The 18497-nt window shown below is 47.3% G+C and overlaps 1 long non-coding RNA gene across 2 annotated transcripts; it reads left to right on the plus strand.

The window, feature by feature from the left end:
* The first annotated feature begins 261 nt into the window (after window positions 1-261).
* Window positions 262-8638, plus strand: LOC131484392 (uncharacterized). Of its 2 annotated transcripts, XR_009248219.1 has the most exons (4): window positions 263-567; window positions 1928-2350; window positions 3461-4470; window positions 6103-8638. It is a non-coding gene; the product is annotated as an uncharacterized LOC131484392 (long non-coding RNA). The 2 variants fall into 2 exon arrangements; XR_009248218.1 differs by having other exon boundaries at window positions 262-567; window positions 1928-4470.
* Window positions 8639-18497: the final 9859 nt, after the last annotated feature.

Below are 18497 nucleotides of genomic sequence, written 5' to 3' on the forward strand. Positions count from 1 at the left end.
GCACACACACCCATGCGCACACGTGCACGCTCTTTTCTCTCCCCGCGGGAGTTAGGACCTTCTAAACCACTGCACATGGCTTCAAACCCATTTCTTTGGCTGCAGGTATTTGTAGTCAGCCCTTGCTGGGTTTATCTCCTTGGCAAAGGCGTGTGGCGATTAAAATGGCATTGACAATCCTCCCCCACCCCCGACCTGCTCTTGGATAATAGGAATTCAGGTTAAGGGAAGATTATGCTAATGGAGGAGAAGATCTCAGAGTGGGAAGGGCTTTTTGAAGGCAGCTTGTTCAGTTCTCCGACTGACACATCTCTCTGTCTGTAATACCCTGCCTAATGGTCTTTTCTTGATCATCTCCAGTAACGAGAAACTTGTAACCTCCAGAGGCAGCATTTTTATCTTTACACGTGCTGTTAAAAGGCCTTTAAATGTAACCCTGATGTGGCTCTGTGTACCTCCCAGTGTGTTCACCAGCTGTGCGCCCTACGCTTTGTACGACGTGGAGCACAAATCTAACCGCTGTCATACGGAAGAGGAGTTTGATATCTCGCATGTTTAACAGGACAGGTAAGAAAGAGATCTATTTAATGTCACAGACAGTTGTCACTTCCCTAGCTAAAGATGCTTGCATTCCTTAAGCGGGTCTTTACAAAGAGCAAGGCTGTTAAGTGAAAGCTTTAAAAATAATTCCATTACCCACTTTACAAAGACGGAGTGACAGCCGATCATTAGAAGAAGAAAGTCTTCACGGATGATGCACAACTTGCAAAAGATGTGATTTCACCCATTATAAAAGGAGACGTCCGATCACTTCCCACCAAGATGAGTCGTGTTTGCTTGTGGCCTCTATCACTGCTGTTAGGTTTACAGATGAGTTTTGCTGCAAGTCCCCTTCAAACTTTTAAAGGAGGTCTGTGGACACAGAGAATTTGGTTTTCTTGAAATGCCTGAAAGGTTAGCTACCTTTGACTGCCTATAAAGAGACACTCAGAAGGTTCAGGAACATGGATGAGCCATCTGTACTTCCGGGCACAACGCACCTGCTACTTTCCGCCCGATGGGTAAATCTGAGATGCATAAGCAACGTCCACAGGCTACAGAGCTGGGAGGTCGTTAGTCGTCACCTTCTGTTTGCTTATCGTAGATAGGAAGACGGAGGCCCAGGAGGGGCAATCGGACATCCAGAGGCATCCAGGAAGTCAGGTGCAGAGAAAATACTATAAACAGGGGCGTGGCTCCCTGGTCCAGAGAGTTTTGTTTTTCTCTATCCTTTACTCTTCTGTTACAGGCTGTGTTTCTTTATTATTGTTATTTATTTTTTTTTAATGTTTATTTATTTTTGACAGAGAGAGGGAGACAGAGCATGAGTGGGGGAGGGGCAGAGAGAGAGGGAGACACAGAATTCGAAGCAGGCTCCGGGCTCTGAGCTCTCAGCGCAGAGCCCCACGCGGGGCTGGAACTCACAGATCCCGAGATCATGACCTGAGGCGAAGTCAGAGGCTCAACCGACTGAGCCTCCCCGGCGCCCCCTGGCTGTGTTTCTTTATATCCTGGCCCCAGCCCTGGCTAATACTGTCTTCCCGACCTCTCCCCCTTGCTCGTGCTCCAGCCATGTGACCCCTTATTATTCTTGAAACACACCAAGAAAACTCTTTTCTCAGGGCCTTTACACTTTCCCTGAGTGCACCAAGCATGGTCTTCTTCCTCCTAGCTGCATGGTCCATTCTCACTTCATCTAGGTGGCTGGCCATATGTCACCATCTCAGGAAGGACTTCCCTGATCGTTTTATATACAATAGCCCTCTCTGCAACTATCTATCTCTTTCTCCTGATTTATTTTTCTTCTTAGCATTTACCGGTATCCTGACATACTAGGTTGGTCCTGCTATATTATGAATGTAAATGTATAAATCTCTCCCCGATAAAGGTCTGTCCTCAGAAGGTGAAGACTTCATGAATTTGTCCACTACTGTATCCCCAGCATCTCATGGGTGCAAATAAACATTTCCGAAGGCCTAATTAAATGAAACCTTTGAAAGCGTCCGACGCTTTGTAGGAGGTGAATCGATGGAGAGTTCTGATGACACAACATATGCCCTTCTATTTCCGGGAACCCAGAACCTCATCCTACCAAAGATGATGTGGTTCCCTTGCTCTGCCCTCCTTTTCAATGCATAGCTTCACTCAAATATTCACTGACCCCACGCACTCAGCAAATGTTTGTTAAATAGAGTGACAGATACAATAACAGATTCAAAAGGCACATTTTGGAATAGAAGAACACAGCAGACTGGACACCAGGAGACCCGGAATGCTAGTCCTTTCTCCGTCGCCAGCTACATCAGCTTAGGTAAGTCTCTGATGTGATCTCCACCTTCAGTTAATCACCAAATAATCAATCAAAGGGTAAAACAGATTAATTCTAAGAGACCTTCCAACTCTGACATCCTAGAATATCATAAAATATTCTCTTATTTTCTTCTTGCAACTGGCCGGCGTTAATTGATTTTAGAAATGCCATTGCATTTGCAGACCTGCGGGAAATTCGTTCTTTACCACAGCCATGGCCAAGGTCCTTTCAAGTAGCCACCATCCCAGGCCACAATTAGACCCCATTTATCCACGAGTCCATTTCCCAGCAATCTGACTCACTCAGGACCTTTTGATCCCAAACCCATCAAAAGAGTCCCCTGGGTATCCACATAAGCGGTCAGAAAGCCCCAGGATTAAAGATTATGTGCATAGCTTCTCATGCCCTCTTTCAAAGCCTTATATAGAGTCTAGATTCTCGTTTTCTATCAATTACTCAAGGGTACTGTTTCCTCTGTTGGAACCTGTCTTCCTTGTCTATTCTTTCTAGTGAACCCCATTTATTTTTCAAGCTTATCTCAAATTTTTACTGCTCTAAGCAGCCCCTATAACCTCCTCCCGCTGCCCACAGAGTTGGTTGTCACTCTGTCACGTGCACGCTTTCATTACAGTGTCTGCCTCTATGTATTACTGTCATGCGTGTAGGGGGTTGAAGCTTGTTGATGTTGCTGTTATGTTTTATTTAGTCTATTCCCTAGGATGGAGCTTGGGGTCGAGTAGGTGTGCAGGCAGTGTTTTCTAGAGACTTCTAGTGATCTATTTTCCTGGACCTTAGTAAAAGAAACATAGTACCCTCGTAGGGAAAGCCTTGCAAAGGCCTTCAGGGGAGACGGATACATGATGAGCCCTAAGCAAAATCCAGGTGACATTGTATGACACTGAGGGAGGAGACAGAAAGCCTTAAAACCCGATACAGAACTGTGATACTGTTCAGGATGCTAATGGGTCTTTAGAGTGACATCTCTGAGTGATTTTGAAATTACATAGTTCCGTATGGCAGATGGGAATTCAGAATTTCTGGAAATGTCAAATACATCTCAGAAAGATGTCTATTAAAAAGAACTAAATATATTTGTTTGGTGTTGGACAGGCTCGACTTCAGTTATCTGGAAAAGGCCAAGGTGCCAGAGGAATGGGATGTAAACTCCAGTCATAAACTGACTTGATTTGGTTTGATTAAATGCTATCATGTGCCCAGCATTGTACACATGTACAATAAAGAACCAGAGACGTGCTCTCCAGGGAGGGAAGAGATAAAGCTGAAACAGCTAATATGGGCGGCACAATGTTCACACCCAACTGATTGACCCAGATTAGGAGGATTATAGTCCTTAGCAGATAGAGGGGACATGAGGCATCCTGTTAGCCTGGAAGATATGGGGAAGACAGGTGGGACTTGGGCCAACCCTTATAGACTAAGAAGATATTAAGATTAGTGAAGAAGAAGATAAGGTTCTCTAGCTGATGGAGACCACTCCAGGAAAGGCCCTGGGGTGGGACCGGCCAGAAGAAATGAGATCATAGAATTTGGAGTAGTGAGTAGGATAATGTATTGCCTGGTATGTCAGATAATGGGGACTGGTGACCCTTGGGCAGGAGTACTTGCTTCTAGATGTTGTGGCCAAGACAAGGAAACAAATGGACTCTTACGTGAATGGGTCAATTATCTAGCCTAGTTGCTATTACATAGTCAAGTCACAAATAGTTTGGTGGTATTGGTATGGAGAAAGGCCCCCAATGTCTAGAATGCCTCCAGTGGCCTTCCGTGCCATTCACTGCCTCCATAAAGGGCTTCAAGGTCCTGTATTATCTCCTGCTACTGTCCCCTATACTTACACTCCCCCACTCTGGCCTCCACACAGCCGAGCGCCCTGCCACCTCAGGGCCTTTGTACTTGCTGACATTCTTCTTTCCAAAATACCTACATAATTTGGTTCTTCTTCTTCTTCTTCTTCTTCTTCTTCTTCTTCTTCTTCTTCTTTTGTTTTCTGATATTGCTCAAATGTGACCTCATCAGAACACTCTTCTGAACACTCAATGCCAAACAGCACCTGTGTGGAACACTCTGTTTTTCTTATGCTGATTCATTTTTTCTTCCTGGTAGGCATCATCAGCTAATACCTTATATATGTATTTGTTTATCTGTTCACTGTCTTCCTCAACCTTCGGAGTGTTAGTTCCTGAAGTGCTGAAATTCTGCTTTGTATCACTATATTCCTAGTGCTCAGAAGAGTGGCTGGCACAGAAAAGTGCTCAGTAAATGTTTCCGAAATAAATGAATGGCAAATCTATAGGAGGCCTTAGGCAGCCATGGAAGTGCATTTATAGTTATGTCATATTTTTCTAAATGATTTCCAAAATCATCAGCAGATTTTCCAAAGGACCCATGACAAATAATTTTAAAGAACAATAGAGAACACAAGTAGGTATCAGAAAACCTGCGATCTCATCCTAGCTAACGGGTTTCACTACCTAAGCCTCAATTGATTTCATCTTTAAAATGAGAATAATAATACCTGTTTCATTTCTATTGCATTTGCAAAAGCCAAAATTGTGGAGGCCTCCATGTGCATATTGCTGTGGTCAAATAATGACCAAGATCGCCATCTCGCCAGGCTCCAGGAACTTGCAGTTCATTCAAACGACACATGGGCGAGAGGTGGTAAATGTTATCAGCTGTGAGTTGCTAATGAGATCTAGTGTGAACAGTCTTGCTCAAGGTCACCCAACCACAAAGAGGGGCTCTACGAAGGGACCTTCCTCCTTCCTCGCCATCTCTGCCCCACCCCTCCATATTTCAGTGGATGTTTCCAGGGCCCCAAATAAGACTAAGCATGCCTTTACCACTATTACCCAGTATTTAAATTTATTTATTTATTTTTGAGAGAGAGAGACAGAGACAGAGAGAAAGCAGGGCAGAGAGAGAGGGAAACAGGGAATCTCAAGCAGGGTCTGCGTTGTCAGCGCAGAGCCCGACGTGGGGCTCGAACTCATGAACTGTGAGATCCTGACCTGAGCCGAAATCAAGAGTCTGACACTTAGCCGACTGAGCCATACAGGTGCCCCACTATTACCCAGCGTTTAACTGAACCTGTGCAAAGAGTGTTTACATGCCTAGAACACATGTGACAATTTGTCCTTTTATCCTACCTTATAGGGTTGTTATAAGAACTAAATGAGATAATACCTGCACAGTTCCAGAAATATAATAATAATTATTATTGTTAGCACAAACCTGCTAAACTTTTACTAATGCTGAAGATGGCACATAGGTGGTAACAGAAAGAATTTGGAGGTATAGAAGGAAAAAGGGAGGAGATGATTATATATATATATATATATATATATATATATATATACATCATCTTTCTCTATATGGTCTGTTTCATCTACAAAGCTATATCCACTTTGCATATTTAATTGGTTAGCTGTTCACTGAACCTGTTTAGAAATCATGGAGGTGCTTCGTGAGACACAGACCCTGACTTTAAGCTAAGCTGTAAAAAGACTGATCTCGATGTGGGTATAAGACGGATCCAAACAGGGATCGGCTGAAGGCAGGGACACTAAGCAGGAGCTGGCTGTAGTCGTTCAGGCGAGAAATTGGAGGGAACTGAAAGAAAATGGTCACAGTAGGGATGGCAAAGAAGGGAACAACACAAGGCACATTTGGAAGGAGCACGTGATAGAGGTTTGAGGCATGTTCATTCCTTAACCATTTCATTCATTCAGGTCCTTGTACTGCACCCTTGTTGCCAGGCTGTGCAAAATGTAATGGAAATAGGACATGAGCATCATAATACGTTGCTTCTGTTTTGTCTGCCAGGAACCAGACTTAGTATTAGGAAGCCCATACACATCGGGTGTTTAATGGTTAGGAGGCCCCGTAAAAAACTGCCGTTCCCACTTCGCAGTTATGGAAATTGGGGCTAAAAGAAGGCAACCACTTGCTCAAGCCACACAGCTAGGCTGAGCTGGGGTTAAAATCCAGGTGTGCGGAGTGTGAGCCTGGCTCCTTCTGCTGTAGCAGAGATGACTAGGTGGTGGCTCATGTGATGGAAGGGCTCAGAGTCTAGCAGCTGGAGGTGGGAGACAGATATGGTAGAAGATTACAACAGACACACCCAGAGCCTCCGGGAATGGAACAGAGTCAAAGGAGAAGAAAAATCCCAAGATGTGTAAGCTGTTGACTCTGAAGAATTTTGCTTGCTTCCAACTCTGTGAGAAGGTGTGGAAACCATCTGGGAAGTGCTCTGGGCTGTGCCTCCAAGGGTTGTGGCTGAATCCTTGCTGTTCCATACCACCTACGGGATCATGGGCAGTTGACTTTGCTTCAATGGGCCTGGGTTTTCTCACCTGCCAGGAACATTGGACCTCGTGTTCCCCAAAGTCCCTTCCGTCTCCATGCTGATGGTGGCACGCAGACAAAATGAATTCCAGTGGGTTGGCCAACCACGAGAAGTCGATAGGAGGGAGACTCAGCTGGCCTTCCTTGGCACTTCCTTTTCTCCCCATGCGATGCTTCTTCTCTTCCTTTCCAGTTCAGCCCTAAGGTGTGAGACACAGAATCCCAAGGCTGGAGTTGTGGGAGAAAGACTGTGAGGAAATCTCAAGGGGAAACCAGATGGGGAGCCTGGACCAAGCTTTCTTCCCGGGGGCCTGTGACATCGCTCACAATTCTGTGGAGTTTGGGGAACAGAGTGCCCTATCCACTTTATCTGAAGACAGAAGGGCAAAGTGGGAGACCACAGGATCCCCATGGATAAAGGACACAGGCTGGCCCCCCACTCTCAGCACTGGGAATGGGGGGTGAAGGGCCAGGACATGGGTGTGAGGTAGAAATGGATGTGGGGGAACTACACACTTCTTCCAGTTCACATCTAGATCTTTTAGCCAGTGCTCCACGTGGCTGAATGGGAAAGCTGAACACCTGACTATCGCCGGAGGCGGAGCTAGTATACAGGTCTGGGCAAAAGCAAAATTGGGGCAGAGAATGGACTTCTGTTCAGGCAGGACTTTCAAAGGGTTTGGTGCCCACACTGATGGTTTCTGTTGGCAAAGACAGCGTCTGTTCAGTTGAAACTGAACTTCTCCATAAACCCTGTTTCCTCCTACCCGCTTTCCCCATCTCTTTCCTCACCCTTTCCTGAACAATATTAAGAAATAGTATGTTTTTTAATACAATTTCCAGTGAAAATACATTATGCCCTTGACAGTGGTGTCCTTAAGCCAGCTTATGAGCCGATTGTTAAATTTTCAGAAATCGTGCGAGCTGATTGTTCAACATGGCCGTTATTTAAAAATTAAACTATAAAACTTAATTAAATAAGTTATGATGAAAACAACAGTAATAAATGCTCAAAGTCATCACTTCCTAATTATTGGACTGTCTCTTACCATTTTCTGTGCTCTTGAGTTTACTTACATCCATCACATCTGTATGATGAAAAATACTGTAGAATGGGGGTCACATATCTTTGTAATTCCATGTTCAGCAAAATTATCTTGGTAGCTCTAAAGTAGTCATGGTTGGGAGCATTTATACCACGGAAATCAGCAAACGTCACAAATCAAGCCTCGATTTATTAATTTGTTGATTGCCTAGACATAAAAGAGTGGTGGGTAAAATGTTAATAATGCAAGTTAAACTTAAAAAACGTGCCATGTCTATAGGTGTTCCATTGTGAATAACCCACCAAAACACGGAGGAATATTATTTTCATTTTCAAAAACTGATCTGAGTCAGCAAAGAAGCTGCTCATGTCATTGATAAACAAGCGAGATGCCAACACACATCTCTATCCTTTCACTTCCATCTTTCTTGTTAACTAAAATGAAAATATCAGGGCACCTGGGTGGCTCAGATGGTCAAGCATCTGGCTCTATTTTGACTCAGGTCATGTTCCCAGGGTTGTGGGATCAAACCCCTTGTCGAGCTCCAAACTCAGTGCAGATTTTCTCTCGTCTGCCCCTCCCCTGTGTGCTCTCTCTCTCTCTCTCTTTCTCTCTCTAAAATAAAAAAAATGAAAATATCAACTAACATTCATATCTAAACTGTTGTTCATCAATAGCTATCATAGGTTGGTAACAGATACAGTAATTTGGCAAACATCAATGAAAGCATTCTGTGAGAACGACTTGGCTGTGTGAAATGTACAATAAGGAACATTATATATTTTCTTATTATTTGTAAATTGTGTACTATAATATTTCACATTGGCAAAATTTATAATCAACTTATGTATGAATGCATATATTCATATATAGGCAACTTGTGTGTGTTTGTGTGTGTATATATACACACATATATATTTTATATACATATGTTTTTTCCCTAGAGAACTTATTGGCAGATATTTATCAGCATACCACTGACTCTTGGAGTCATCACCTGACTGATTGGAAAACGGACACTCATACACAATGTCACAACATTTGTAACATTGGGCCCAGATAGCACTGAGCCCAGAGTAGATACTCTAGTCACGTGACTTGGAGACTATATCAAGATTCCATAATGTTACTAGATTATATGAAAGTGCTCTATTCTTTTCATTTCCAATGCTTTCTGTTGACTTTCTAACATAGCCTTGCATTCCTTATCTCCAAATAAAACTTTATGACAGTAGTCTTGGACACGGAGGACTTCTAGCAGGGTAGAGAGTCCACGCCACCGGAGGCTCTTCTCAATGTGTCAGAATGACGTAAAGATCCTCCGGAAGGACTGTTTTCCGGGAAGCTTCCCTGGCAACACAGAAACAAGAGCTATCGGAGAAGCCTATGGGGCCACGACGTGCCTGAGGTTGCCTGGCCGTAAAACGGGGGAGCGTCCGGAAGCCTCCTAAATAATCCACTGCAGTGTTGGCTGGAAAGTCTAGGCGGGCTTCCCGGTTCGTATCTTTAATGAATTCTCTGAAGGACAAGAATGAGAATAAGAGTAAAAACGGCAAACATTTATGTAGTATTGATCAGGTGCCTGGCACTCAGGATTCACATATATTAAACTAACTTCATCCTCAAGACACCCTACAACGAAGGTCGTACATAGTAACGAGATTGCTGGATGGTTCTGTGACCCGTTCCCTTCTTCCTGGTGCACAGCTGGGACCGTATTTCTAGTTTTCCCTGGGTTAGGTGTCTCACACTGCTCGGCACTGGCCAACGGAAAGTAAATGGCCAGGACGTGTGCCTGTTCCAGATCAGGCCAAGGGGTTCCTGTGTTCCTCTTCCTCATGGGGTCTTCGGAAACCAGATGTTGCAAACAGCAGAACAACTGTCAGACTGAGGCTTCTGAATGACTGGAACAGAATTCCCTGTGCATCTGAAACTATGCTATTTTGTGAATGAGAAACTTTTCTGTTGAGCTAACGCATGTTTGAGTTTGTTACCATTGCCGGGTCTACTCTAACGAGGTTGTATACTGTCCTCCTCCTCATCAGTATCCCCATTTTACAGATGAGGAAATTGAGGCACAGGTAGCTTGCCCAAGGTCGCACATCTAGACGGTGGTACAGCTGGAATGTAAACCCAGGCAGTCAGCTCCAGAGTTCACGCCCTTGGTCATCACATTAGTACGCCTCCTTCTGGACTGAAAGAAAGTGGTCTCTGAGAAATAGACTGAGTTGGGGGTTGGGGGGGGGGAGGCACTGGTCACCAGGTGGGCTCATGCCCCTTCTTTCAGCTTGCCTGGATGGGTAAATTCAATTCTTAGGAGAAGAGGCTTCCCCGAGACCCCCCACAAGGTAGTCAAATAGGTAGGATTAAGGTTCACGTCTCCAGATCCCCCAATCTATCGGCCGCGTCGCTCAGCCTGCCTACGACACGTAGTCTAACACTATGCATTCCTACAAAGCTGCCCAGACTCCAGCAACATAGCTTAGCAAAACCTCCACATTTACGGATGGGGAATGGAGTCTTGGGAAGATGAACTGACCAGGTATTAATGGGGTAGGGCTGGGGTTCAAACTCAGTGAGACTTGGGACTGTTTATTTAAGGAGCACCCCATGGGCCTAGTGGCACCACGCGGCAGGGAGTGAGAGGCTGGGAATCGCCACCCTATCACTCAAAGTGAGATAATGGGAGTCGTGAACGGGGCTTTGAAAGCAAGTGTATTCACCCTCATTTATCGGTAATAACAATGTTCACAGCCTCCCCACGGTTTTCTGGCACGTCCACAAGCTTTACCCGACCTGCAGTCAGTCCCTCCTCTCACCGTCCTCTCTCAGGACACGTGTCTTTGGAGGTCTGTGGGTTTGGCATATCCAGGGCAGGCCTGTGTCACAGGCAGCAGGGAGCTGCCCGCCGGCACGAGCAGGAGCATGGGAAAGGTCTGCTGAACGTGGAAGTGAGCACGACGGGGTCGACGCCTGCACGCCCATTTTGCAGGTGGGCAGGATGAAGGTCACAGAGGTGACCTGCCAAAGCCCCCGGGCTGGCATGGCTTCTTAGCAGTTACCGGTCGTGTCCCTTGCAGCCCAGAATCTGGGGCAATGATCTGCGAATGAGTGACAGCGGAACCTGATCTGGCAAGTGGAACCACCGACGGGGCCTTGCCTGAAGGAGGGCCTCGTGCTCCAGGTCCCCAGAGACGCCCCGGAGCGCTCAGCCCACCTGCTTCCCTGCAGGGGTGGGTGGTAGCGCAGGTGGGCGGGCGGCGCGGCTCAGACTCCCGCACGCCCGGGCTCAACCGCTCCCGCCGAACGCGGGCGCACAGAGCAGCGGCTCCCCCTTCGGGGAAGCGAAGGTCCGCCTTGCGGGGGTCCCCGCGGGCGGCCCGCTCGACGCGCCGCCGCCCCCGCGGGTCCTTCCTTTGTCCCGGCCCGCCGCCTGCCGCAGCCGCGAGCTGGCTGCAGGCGGGGCGCGCCGAGGCGCTGCCTGGTGCACCAGCACCATCTAGGGGTGGTCCGGGTCGCTGGGGTGGCACCCAGAACGGGGGAAGAGCGCTCTCTGAGCATCCCGGGGCGGGGGTTGGGGTCACCTCCAGGGCTTAGGCAAGTCGCCTCTCCGGCCCTGTCCTTGGTTTACCGCATTCCCGTAGAGGGGACGCTGCTACCGACCCCGTCAGCTGTCACGTACTCTCATGCCATTGTACTCCCAGATCGTGTCGGATCATTTCAACAGCCACTGGCACGTAAGGAGAGACGCCGAGGCTCTGAGAGGTTAAGTACCTTGTCCCAGAGGGCACGGCAGGGTGAGGGAGCACCTAGAATCCAAGCCAGGTGCTTTTGTGCCCCACACCCGTGCTGTCGTACCGCCTGGCTGCGGGCAGTTTCTGTAGATATAAAAGTCCACGGGAAAGCTTATCTTGCGCCTTGTCCTCCACCGGCTACCTCCTGTGTGATCTTGGCCAAGCCACCTAACCCCTCTGAGACTCAACTGTGTCGTTCACCCTCAGGGACCATCCGCAGCCCTTCCTTTGCCCCTGCTCACAGGGGCGCATCTGCCTGCCACGGGAAGGTTCCTAAGTCAAAATGCACTCCGAACGGGAAAATCAAATGTTGTGAGTCATGTGAGGATCAAGAAGGAAGTCTCTCTGGGAAAAAAAAAAAAAAAAAAAAAAAAAAAAAAAAAAAAAAAAAAAAAAAGCTAGCTCCATAAATACATGAATTACATTCCCACACACACAAGGCTCCAGAGCTGTCCAGCCGGAGGCAAACCTTTAGACCCTGGCTTGGAGGTCTGCAGCCTGTGTCATTATCTCCATTTTACAGCTGAGAAAATCGAGGCGCAAAGAGCTACAGACGTTTTCTCAGAGCTGCTGTCAGAGGTGAGCCAAGACTGAGGTCATTGCCTGCTGCCCGCTCAGGTCCCGTCTCCCGGGAGGGGGGGGCGCCCCTCCGAGGATTCTCAGAAGGGCTGAAAGCACAGGCTCCCCTGAGGCCCCCGCTGGAGGGTGGAACCCCGAGGACACTCTGCGTCAGGAAGGAGGACGTGGGAGGGTCTAGTCTGGAAGAGAGAAGACCAAGAGGAACACGAAGGCTGGCTCTAAATAGCGGGAGGATTGACACATGGATGAGTAAGCAGAGGAGCGAGGCCGAGAAGGGATACACGGGGCGGGGGAGGGCGGGGGATGGGTGAAGGTTGTAGCAAAAGGAGGCGCAGAAGCAGAGACGGAGGAAGCCCTGCCACCGAGCGATCTGTGCGGTAACCTTCTTCCCAGAGCTGTCTGGAGCCCAGGCCATCTCCCTGAGGCCACAGCCCGGCTGTTCCTGAGCTCCTGGGGCATTCTCTCTCACCTTATTCTCAAAGGTAACCTGACAATAAGCCTGCGATTGCCAAGAGCAGGTGCACGACTTCAGAAAGCATCTTTGTCCTCTGTCCTGAGAGGGCAGGTGTGCGGTGACGTGCAACATAGCCCAAGCCACCCTGGGAACTGCTGGGCCTGTCATTTGTGTAGGCTCCCCCGACTCTGGTCGGCTCCGCGTAGGATCGCCATCACGTCAGGGAAGCAGTGAGTTTCCGTCTTATCACCCAAGGGCCTGATGCAGGTACCACCATCCGTCCTTTCATGGAGCCACGGCCTGAGAGCGACTCTTGTTCCCTGGGACCGGGACCTTCAGACTATTTCCCTCATTCTCTGCCCCACACATCCCACTCCTACCCCAGCATGACGCCAGTGAAGAGAGAATTTTCTGGAAGCACTGTTGAAGTGATAGCACTTGAACCCCTCCCTGGCATCTGTTGTCACTCCAGCGGCTTCCTGCCACTGACACGGCCTGAGGATTTGCCAGACCTGGGTGGTGCACTGGGAGATGCCTCCGCCGCCCCCCCCCCCCCCAAACACACACAGGCGTGTTGCACTAACCCCACCACCCACGTGGCTGATAGGAACTAGCTTGCCTGCTTGGGAATGGGCACGGTCAAGTCTTTCCAATTTTCCTGGTCAATGTCCAAGCCCCACTTGCCCAGCTTAGCAGGAAGGTTTTCAACCCCTTTGACGGCCAACCCCTACCCCATCTCCAGTTGTCTACCAGCCTATGAAGGATCTTTAGGGCTTAGTCAGACTGAAGGGATAGGTCCTGCTAACACACTCAAGATGAAGAGACAGCTGGAGTATGGTAAGTTCAGAGTTCACTGCGGTGGAAACTGGTTCTGGACACGCTGATGAGTCCCTGGCCAGTGTTTCTATGGTGCCCTTATTGGCCTCTGTCCTGCTCTGGCCCCCACACTCCCAAGGTTATAGCTCATGGAGTTTCTACTCACATACTCAGCCATTGTAAATAAATGCCATCATCTCCTGGGCCACCAAAGCTGGGTCTGCAGGGACTTCAATCCCTCCTCAGCCAAGATCTCACCTTTCCATCATAAGGCACCTAGCTTTGAGCCTGGCCCACCCAGACCCTTCTGCCTTCCTGTCAGTGGGCTGCATAGGTGCTCTCTCATTCTTCCAGAGAAGATCCAATAGCAGAACATCTCAAAAGAGGAGTTAAGACCCAGCTCCTTTCCAGAAGGTTCCTTGCCCCTCCTGCTTTCCTTTTAATCAACTCTCCTAACCAAGACATGTTATCATATATCAGAAGACAGTAGCTTTGTTGCACAAGGCCAGGGAAAACCTTATCACTCCTTTCTATCTGGGGTACAGACTAATGTTGCTAATTTGTAAACAAGGGGCTGGGGTCCAGATGGTTGAGATGTCTTGCTCAGGATCACTTGCTTGACGGTGGAGCCAGAACTAGGATCTAGATCTTGTTAACAGGGAGGTGTTTATTCCAGTTGCCTCTCCTGGCCAGGAGTGAAGTGCTAAGAAGGTTGTCCACCTTACAGACGGAGGCTGCTTTTCGACTCTTTCTGTGGAGGAAACGGTGACATTTTAGTACGACTTCAAAGAAGTTGAGACCTCTGGGCACTGGCTCAGCAAGAACCCAGCTTGCCTCCCACCCAACACCCCCTTGCCTTTTGACCACAGATTACAGCAAGGAGAAGTGGACTCAGGTGTCAGAAAAACTTAAATCCTGACCGTTTATCTTACCACTCATGTGATCTTAGCCATGATTCTTCAAACCAGAGTGCCATTTCCAGTTTCCAGAAGCTAATAAATGTCTCTGCTTCTTGGCCCTTGCTCCCTGATGCTAGCTGCATCGTCCGATACAATTTTAGTGTCTATATTCAGGCCTGGGATTTGGATCGAACACTCAAGGTGCCTTCCTCTAGGTATGAAACTCGGGTTGGCATTGTTCCTGTCCGATTTTCACTGGGAACAGAGGTCTCTTAGTCCTGGCTGCCAGTACCTGGACCAGGCCTTCATTAATTTCCAGTTCCAAAGAGGCATATTAGAGTTTCCCTGTGGAATAACCCCTTTGGTCCACACTTAGGACGATTGCTCAGCCAGAAATGACCGCCCGTGGCTGCAGTAGCTGCCGCCGATCTTTGGGGCCTTCTAGACTGTGATTTCCCCGGAGACTCTGCCCGGGTGGGGCTGAAGGCAGCTCCAGGATGCTTGCCCAGTGCTAGCTCATCCACCAGTCACAAAACATGTTATTGTGCACACTTACATCAGAACAGGGATTGAGCCTATGCGCAAGGGAGACAATAAAGAGATCGAAGGCAAATTAAAAGGCAGAACTGCACTTGGACTTGAAGAAGGAAAGCAGAGTGGAGGAACGAAGTGAATGCAAACTAGTGATTATGCATAACTGAGCGACATTGTAACTTATTTTCTTAACTTTGCCCTGCAAGGTATCTGCATAAATAAGAGGTTTTTAAAAACGTTATAGTTAGCTAATCAAAAATATTGCACTTTTTATTTTTTTTTTTATTTATTTTTTTTTTTAAATTTTTTTTTTCAACGTTTTTTATTTATTTTTGGGACAGAGAGAGACAGAGCATGAACGGGGGAGGGGCAGAGAGAGAGGGAGACACAGAATCGGAAACAGGCTCCAGGCTCCGAGCCATCGGCCCAGAGCCTGACGCGGGGCTCGAACTCACGGACCGCGAGATCGTGACCTGGCTGAAGTCGGACGCTTAACCGACTGCGCCACCCAGGCGCCCCAAAAATATTGCACTTTTTAAAAGGAAAGGCAAGTAATCAGTTCTTTTGTTCTGATCTGAATCTCAGCTTGAAGCGTGAACCTTGACGTCTATAAGCACAGCAGCCAATCAAGGTTGGTGGACCCTTCTGGACGTTGCACTAGCAACGATAAGCCCCTAACTTCATTGCGTAACTGTTGCTAGCTTGTTTATTAAACATCTTCTAATATGATTTTTTAATGGGGATGGAAGGCCGACTGCACTGTATATGCAATACCCTGGGCAGGGCCCGTCCCACTCTGGGGTATGAGGAATCAAAGAATAATTAGCAAAACCACTTACTGAGCCGATGTTCATGTTCCTTTGGGGAAGGGTCATCTTTCCTTAATTCAAGTAGAACATTTGATGTCTTGATCCTAAGTGTCAGTATCAGAAAGTCTTGGCTGAGCCTTGGTCCCTCTTGAGCAAGGCAGGATGTGTGAACTTCAAATACACATGTGCCCTGTCATCTTAGTCCCTCTATTGATTGTCCAGAAATGAGTTTAATGAAGACAGAATGTCTCCTGTAAACAAATCATTATCCCTGATCAAGGAAGTGTAAACAGAACCGGGCCTGGGAAGCAGGCTCTTTGTCTCTCCCTACCACAGACATGTGAAACGCCTGGGCTCTGGGGATTTACCGGAGTCTGGAGTCAATAATGGAACTTCCTGGAGCATAGAGGGAAGACCCAAAAGACAGACACACAGAGCTCCAACAGTGTCTTCAACATCAAATCTTATTCTAAAAAATTGAAAAGATGGAATTAAAGCAAGAATAGGTGAACTTTATTTAAAAAAAATTCAAATGACCTTCAATGTTTAAAATGCTGATATAAAGGGGATGGAAATATATCACAAAGCATTTTTTACAAGACTACTTTGAATGATAGAACCTAGAGTGAGATCGAATATACTTAATCTCACTAAAATCAACATTTACTTTCTCCATGCTCCTGGATAAATCATTAGAGCCTCTTGATTCTTCATTTATAATACATACTTCATCTTCTTTGTATTTTAATATGTACTCTAGGAACTTTGTTTCGTTTGTTTTGTTTTGTGATGAAGATAAAGCTGCTTAGATAATTGTGAAGGACGGGGTAAATATGAGGGGTTATATTTATACAATGCCCAGCACACTGGTCCTCAATAAGTGGTTGCTCTTGTAATTTTTATTCTAATTATCGTGATCACCATCCTTCTTACCATTTAATTACCTCTGTGCAAAGTGAAGTATATAAGCATGTTCGAATTAATAATGTAATAATGGATACCTCTTATTGATTGTAAAACTATATGCCAAGTCCGTATCCATACAAATTTTGCATGCGAATTAACGTTTTAGTGATCCCCAGAACATGGAGAGAACGGCATTGTGATCATCACTTTACTGAGGCTCAGGGAAGTCAGGCATCTTTTTTTTTTTTTTTTCCAAGTTGCCCAAGTGATTCTCATTGTGTAGCCAAGGTTAGGAGCTGTCGTTCCAGAAGCCCCGTGGTCATCAAAATGGCTTGTTAAAATGGATCTAGCTCGTGTTCTTCAGAAAAGGAAGCAGGAGAAAAAAACCCACCACCTGCTTTCTACAGGGCTGCTGTGGCAAGGAATAACTCTAGGACACTGGTACCCCAATGGGTGAGGGGTTCTGCACTTGGATCTTTTCATTACATCGCACTCACACCCAACCACTCAAGTCCCCTGATCACCCCTGCTCAAGATGAGTCTGCTGGCCATGCTGGGAGGTCTAGATACTTTTGAAAAGAGGAGGCTCGGATGTGACAGGCAGGTTATATTTCTTTAACTCACTGCCGGGTCCCGTCTGTGTCACTTCCAAACTCTGGGCCTCTGTGTCTTTTGTAAAATGCAGATCCTAGCTCCTGTCTCACTAGGGTGCTGTGAGGTTCAAAGCAGACCATGTGGATGGAGCCCCTCTGTGGTCTGTAATGGATAAAGTGCCTATCCCCACGAAGGCGGTGGCTGAGTGAGGGAGGAGGGAGACTGCTTTGCAATGCATCAGAGGGAGGGAGGCAGAGGCGACAGACTGAGGAGCCCAGGAGAAGCTGAGCTAACCTGGGTGGGCTTTCCTGAGATTCGCCCCTAATCCCCCTACCTGTGAGAACCCCATGCTTTCCCAGTTCCTCCAGATGGAGTCTGACCACATCAGAGCCTCCCTCTAGTGGTTTCGGTGCCAGGCAGCCAGACTTCCCGATCCCACACTGCCATCCGAATTCCTTACAGGTATTGGCCTCGCTTATAATTCCATCCAGGGGATCAGAATCCCCACTTTATCCCCTCTGCTGATTCCCTTTCTGTGAACTGGAAAAAGCACCAACATATGAAATCTACCAGCTCTCTATTTTCTTCTTCTCCTCTCCCCCACCCCCTCCAATCCCCTTCCTCCTCCCCCCCCCCACCCCACCCTCCTCTTTCAAAAACAGGTCTTCTTGTCCCACACCACAGCTAGGGGCATAACTCACAGCTTCTGTTCTTTCAGCTTCTATATCCCTCAAAATGGGAAGTTAAGGTCAAAGTGAGATGCCTGCGGTTATGTCTTTCAGAACCAGCATCTGGATCCCCCAGATCTGGTGCATCTGTTCATTGATTCCTTCATTCCTTCCTTCCTTCCTTCCTTCATTGAATTTGTTGAATGAACATGCAGTTCCAGGAATATGGCAGCATTTGTTGAATGGGCACTTGCCTGGAGTCAAAGGACAGACAATTGGGAAGCCGAAGGGATCCTATCATACCTCAGCCCTCCCACCATTCCCGTCCTGTTGCACTTCCTAAATCCTCTTAGTTTCCTTCTTTTCTCTTGCTCGCCTCCCAGGCTGGTCTCAACAAAGAAGTCAGTGTGTCCTTTTTATTTTTTTTATTTTTTTATTTTTTTTTTCAACGTTTTTTATTTATTTTTGGACAGAGAGAGACAGAGCATGAACGGGGGAGGGGCAGAGAGAGAGGGAGACACAGAATCGGAAACAGGCTCCAGGCTCCGAGCCATCAGCCCAGAGCCTGACGCGGGGCTCGAACTCACGGACCGCGAGATCGTGACCTGGCTGAAGTCGGACGCTTAACCGACTGCGCCACCCAGGCGCCCCCAGTGTGTCCTTTTTAAAATGCAATTTAT

This window comes from Neofelis nebulosa, chromosome 9 (genome assembly GCF_028018385.1).
Source record: "Neofelis nebulosa isolate mNeoNeb1 chromosome 9, mNeoNeb1.pri, whole genome shotgun sequence".
Lineage (NCBI taxonomy): Eukaryota > Metazoa > Chordata > Mammalia > Carnivora > Felidae > Neofelis > Neofelis nebulosa.